At 41.1% G+C, this 6,039-nt stretch overlaps 1 protein-coding gene across 3 annotated transcripts in view; it reads right to left on the bottom strand.

Annotated features, from left to right (window-relative positions):
• USP6NL (USP6 N-terminal like) overlaps window positions 1–6,039 on the bottom strand; it is a 204,359-nt gene that overhangs the window by 16,477 nt on the left and 181,843 nt on the right. The gene's annotated exons all lie outside the window — the stretch shown is intronic.

Raw genomic sequence — 6,039 nt, 5'->3', positions numbered from 1 at the left:
TTATCTTTTGGATTTCTAATTGTTGTTTTTGTATGATTTCTAGTTGTGAATTTATTTTAGCATTTTGTTCCTGTATTATTTTCTTGAATTCTTCCATTTTTCTGTCTGTATTTCCCGTGGATTTGTCTATTTTTTCCTCATTTTTGTCTGTTTTTTGCACAACTCTTGGATAATTCTGAATATTAGAGATTTGGATTCCCTATCAGTTAGGTCTAGTACCTTTGCTTCTACTGGAAGGTCATCTGGTGTTTATTTTGGATGCCCACTGGAACCATCCTGTCTTGTTTTTGTAAATGTTTTGATATTGTCTGCTGTCTTTGGGGCATTCCGTGGTTATTTTTCTTGTTTATTGATTGTAGATTTGTTTGTTTCATCCTGGTTTTTTGTTTTATTTGGTTATGTCTGAGCAGGCAGGCTGTGCGTTCTTTGCTCTTTGCTCGTCTGTAGGCACTACAGTTTTTACCTCCTTCTCCAATGGGCAGGGTTAGTCACTCAGGTATGTTAAAGCAGGGCAGGTCCAGCTGAAGGGGAGTTGCTGGGATGGGTTTTTTGTGGCACGTACCAGGGCTGACAGTGTGGACCAGGAATCAGTGCAGGGCACGTTCCAGTAGGCCGTGCCTGTGTTGCTTGGGAGTGTGATGTTCAGCACACAGTGCAGGTAGGCAGGAAGGAGGTGTTAGATTGTGATGTGTGGAGCTAAGATGGGTATGGGAAAGATGAGAGAGAGGAGAGGATCAGGAGCCAAAGACATATACACAAACAAAAAAGAGTGCTAAGGGAGATTGCTATTGGAGTGGAGAGATGAGAGACTGAGAAATGGGGAAAAACAAAAATGAAAAAAAAAAGGGTTAAAGAAAAAAAAGAATCAATTGAGAAACTGGAAATGAAGAAAGACAAAAAGGGAATAAGAAAGAGAAGAAAACTAAACAAAGAAAAAAAAAAAAACAAGAAAAAAGACATGCCCCCAGGGATGTCCCTATGCATCTGCGCAGAGTAAGGGACTAGCTTCCAAGCCACATGGTACTGCCTGGCTAGAAGGGGGTCCCAAGCAGAGGAAAGGAAAAGAAAAGAAACAAATCAAAACAGAACAAATCAGCAAACAAACAAAAAAGCCCTGGGGGTCCCACCAGCATGGTGGCATGGGCCAGGAAGCAGTTTCACAGTCGAGCAGTGTTTTGCAGCCTTTCAGGAAGAAGCAAAGATGGCTCACGGAGCCAGGTATTTGAGAGAAAGGAGGGGGAAGTGGTGAGAGGTAAGGAAGAAATCTAAAGAAGCAGAAAAGAGCAATACCAGCAGCCAACAAATGGCACTCAGGGGGCTGGCCAGTGCGGGTGGGTGGAATCTAAGCAGCACTGGGGGGAAGCTTGTGCTTCCCAGCCAATAGACTGTGGCTGCAGGAAGCAGAGGAGGCTAAATGGGGGTGAAGAAGGGTGGGGGGTGGGAAAGCCTATATCGTGGGTTACTGGTTGTTCTGTCTCCTGCTGGAAGCTCTGTGAAGCTGCTTTCTAATACCTCCTGTTCGCTGATCTCCAATAGGAGTCCAGGCTGGCAAATCCATGCTGCGGTAGCTGATAGGGGACCTCTGCATGTAACTCTCCTCCCGCTCCGTTCTCGGTCAGTTTCTTATTCCATTCGGTGCTTGGCTGAATTCTTTATCTCTTTATTTGATGCTTAGGGTTTCAGGATTGACGCGTGACTCTGTTTGACTCAGTTTTTCTGATCTTTGCTGCAGAGGACAGCGTGGTCCTTCTGACTATAGCGCCATGTTGTCCCAATTCAACAGATCTTAATGAAATAATTTAATTTTTTAGATGTACATTTGTGAGAGACTTCTAGACAACATGGCGCTATAGACAGAAGCATCACACCGTCCCTCCACAGCAAAGACCCGAAAAACTAAGTCAAACAGAGATGCATGACAATCCTGAAACCCTAAGCATCAAATGAAGAGAAAAAGAACTCAGCTAAGCACCGAATGGAATAAGAAACTGACCGAGAACAGAGAGCGAGGAGAGATACATGCAGAGGTCCCCTATAAGCTACCACAGCAAGCATCTGTCATCTTGGACTCCTACCGAAGATCAGCAAACGGGGTATGAGAAAGCAGCTTCACAGAATTTCCAGCAGGAGACAGAACTACCGGTAACCAGAGATATACGCTTTCCTACCCCCCAACCTTCTTCAACCCCACTCGACTTCCTCTGTTTCCTGCAGCCACAGTCTCTTGGCCGGGAAGCACCAGCTTCACCCCGGAGTTGCTTGGATTCCACCCACCTGCACTGGTCGGCTCCCTGACCGCCATTTGTTGCCTGCTGGTGTTGCTTTTTTCTGCTTCTTTAGATTTCTTCCTTACCTCTCACCACCTCCCCCTCCTCCCTCTCAAATACCTGCCTCCATGTGCCAACTTTACTTCTTCCTGAAAGGCTGCAAAACACCGCTCGACTGTGAAGCTGCTTCCCAGCCTGTGCCGCCACACTAGTGGGAACCCCAGGGCTTTTTTCTGTTTGTTTGTTTGTTCTGATTTGTTCTGTTTTGATTTCTTTGTTTTCTTTTTCTTTTCTCAGCTTGGAAGCCCCTTCTGGCCAGGCAGTATTGCGTAGCTTAGGAGCTACTCCCATACTCTCCGCAGATGCACAGTGACATCCCTGGGGGCATTTTTCTTGTTTTTTTTTTGGTTTGTTTTTGTTTTTTGGTTTTGCTTTTTTGTTTCTTTGTTTTGCTTACTTCTTTCTCTTTTTCCCCTTTGTATCTTTCTTCATTTCCAGTTTCTCATCTCTCTATACTTACGTTCTCTTCCTGTCTCCTGAATACCTGGTGCTATGTGACACCTCTACCCCGTCTAGCCAGGCTATCCTTCATGGACTGGGAAAAACTTCCCTAGTCCCAGCAGCCACACCGGTGGGATCGCTGGGGGCTTTCCTTTTCTTTTTTTTCCTCTAATTTTTATTTATTCATTTTTTTCTTTTAACTTTTTTCCCCCTTTAATTTTTCTCTATTTCTCAATCTCTCATCTCTCCACTCCAACAGCATGCGACCTTAGCACTCTTTGTTTGTTGCTTGTGTGTATGTTTTTGGCTCCTGTTCCTGCCTCACCTCTCTTTTTCCCATACTCCTCTTAGGTGCACACATCACAATCTCCCCTCTCCTTCCTGCCTACCTGCACCGTGCACTGAACATAACACACCCGAGCAACACAGGCACAGCCTAACAGAACCCGCCCTGCACTGATTCCTGGCCTGCTATGTCAGCCCTAGTACGTACCAAAAACAACCCATCCCAGCAACTCCCCCTCAGCTGGACCTGTCCTGCTATACCATACCTGAGTGACTGACCCTGCCCATTGCAGAAGGAGGTGAAAAGTATTATGCCTACAGTGAGCAAACAACAAAGAATGCACAGCCCGCCTGCGGAGACATAACCAAAGGAAAAAAAAGGCAGGATGAAACAAAAAAATTTACAAAGATTAAATGAGGAAAGTAACTACTGAATGCCCCAAAGACAGTAGACAATATCAAAACATATATAAAAACAGGACAGGATGGTTCCAGTAGGCATCCAAAATAAAATACCAGATGACTTTCCAGTAGAAGAAAAGGCACTAGAACTACCTGACAGGGAATTCAAAACTCTAATATTCAGAATTATCCAAGAGTTGATGCAAAAAGCAGACAAAAATGAGGGAAAAACAGACAAATTCATGGAAAATACAGAAAAAAATTGGAATAACTCAGGAGAATAATACAGAAACAAAATGCTAAAATAAATTCATATTTAGAAATCATACAAGAACAACAATTACAAATCCAAAAGACAAACAGCAAGATTTCAGAAATGGACAGTGTCATAGAAGGGCTGAGGAGCAGGTTTGAAACGGTGGAAGACAGGATCAGCAAAATTGAAGACAACTTGGGTACAACTCTGTTTAAGGAAAAATCAGAAAAAAGAACAAAAAAAAATGAAGACAGCCTGAGAATTATAAGCGATACAATCAAAAGCAAAAATCTGCGAGTGATCGGAGTTCCAGAACAGGGGGAGAAAACAGAAAACACAGAGAGGATCACTGAAGAACTGCTGACAGAAAACTTCCCCAATATCATGAAAGATGAAAAGCTGACCATCCAAGGAGCTCAACGAACCCCAGATAGGACAGACCCCAAAAGAAAATCACCAAGGCATATCATAATCAAACTCACTAAAACCAAAGACGAACAAAGAATCCTGAGAGCAGCTTGAGAAAAACAAGTCACATACAGAGAGAAAACAGTAAGACTAAGCTTGGATTATTCGGAAGAAACCATGCAGGCAAGAAGGCAATGGGATGACATATACAAAACCTTGAAAGAAAAAAATTGCTAGCCAATTTCATTCAAATATGATGGTGAAATTAGGACATTCCTAGATAAACAGAAATTAAGGGACTATGTAAAAACGAAACCAAAGTTACAAGACTAATTAAAGGGAGTCCTTAGATCTGAGAAAAAACAACATCACACCACAGGCTGAATCTCAGACACAGGATTGTACTAGCCAGATACCAACCTAGGAAATGAACTCTCAAGGACTATCCAAAACCAAAAGAATTACAACAGGGAACCAGACAGGTTAATCTGTAAATGACAAAAGCATCAGAACAATAAAGGAGGGAATAAACGGTGTAGGTGTAGAATCTTCTAATGGAGAAGAAGGCAAGGTGATACTAAGTAATAATAGACTGGTTCAAACATAGGAAGATAAGGGTAAATTTTAAGGTAACCACAAAGAAAGTTAACAAACCTACTGATCAAAATAAAGACGAAAAACATAAAGTCTCAGCACAAACAAAACCTACAAAAACAAAAGAAATGAAAAAAAAAAATCCACAAACAAAAGGAAATCAGCACAGGAGAGTAAGAGGAACAAAGAAAATGTCAGCACCACAAAAAAATCACTACAAAATGAAATCAATAAACTCACATCTATCAATAATTACACTGAATTTAAATGGCCTAAATACACCCATAAAGAGATGGAGAGTTACAGAATGGATTAAAAAACAGGATCCATCAATATGCTGTCTACAAGAGATACACCCTAGAAACAAAGATGTAAATTTATTAAAAAATCAAAGGATGGAAAAAAATACCAAGCAAACAGCTACTAAAAAAGAGCAGGAGTGGCAATACTAACCTCAGATAAAACAGACTTTAAAACAAAATCCACCATAAAAGACAAAGAAGGACACTACATAATGATTAAGGAGATGATCCATCACGAAGTCATAACCATAATAAACATCTATGCACCCAATGACAGGGCTCCAAAATACATAAAACAAACTCTAATAGCACTGAAAAGAGAAATTGACAGTTCCACAATAATAGTAGGAGACTTCAACACACCACTCATGGTAAAGGACAGAACATCTAGAAAGAAACTCAACAAAGATACAGAAGATCTAAAGGGCACAATCAGCCAACTTGACCTCATACACATATACAGAATACTTCACCCAAAAGCTGAAAAGTACACATTCTTTTCCAATGCACATGGAACTTTCTCCAGAATAGACCACATCTTAGGCCACAGAGAAATCCTCAACAAGATCCAAACCGTTGAGATAATACAAAGTATGTTCTCTGACCACAACACCATCAAGGTAGAAATTAACAACAGCAAGAGCAAGGAAAAAAATCAATTACATGGAAACTAACACCCTGCTTACACATCACTGGGTAATAGAAGAAATCAGAGATGGAATCACAAAATTCCAAGAATGAAAACACATCATACCAAAACCTTTGGGACACAGCAAAGGTAGTCCTCAGAGGACAGTCTATAGCAATAGATGCACACATCAAAAAAGAAGAAAGGGAGAAAATCAAAACATTAACTACAGAACGCAAATAGAAAGAGAACAGCAAAAAAAGCCCACAGCCACTAGAAGAAAGGAAATAATAAATATCATAGCAGAAATAAATGAAATAGAGAACAGAAAAACAATACAAAGAATCAACAAAACCAAAAGTTGGTTCTTTGAAAGGATCAACAAAATCGACAAAC

Source organism: Trichechus manatus, unplaced genomic scaffold (genome assembly GCF_000243295.1).
Source record: "Trichechus manatus latirostris isolate Lorelei unplaced genomic scaffold, TriManLat1.0 scaffold00067, whole genome shotgun sequence".
NCBI classification, from domain to species: Eukaryota; Metazoa; Chordata; class Mammalia; order Sirenia; family Trichechidae; genus Trichechus; species Trichechus manatus.
This window is presented reverse-complemented; position numbering and strand designations above follow the sequence as displayed.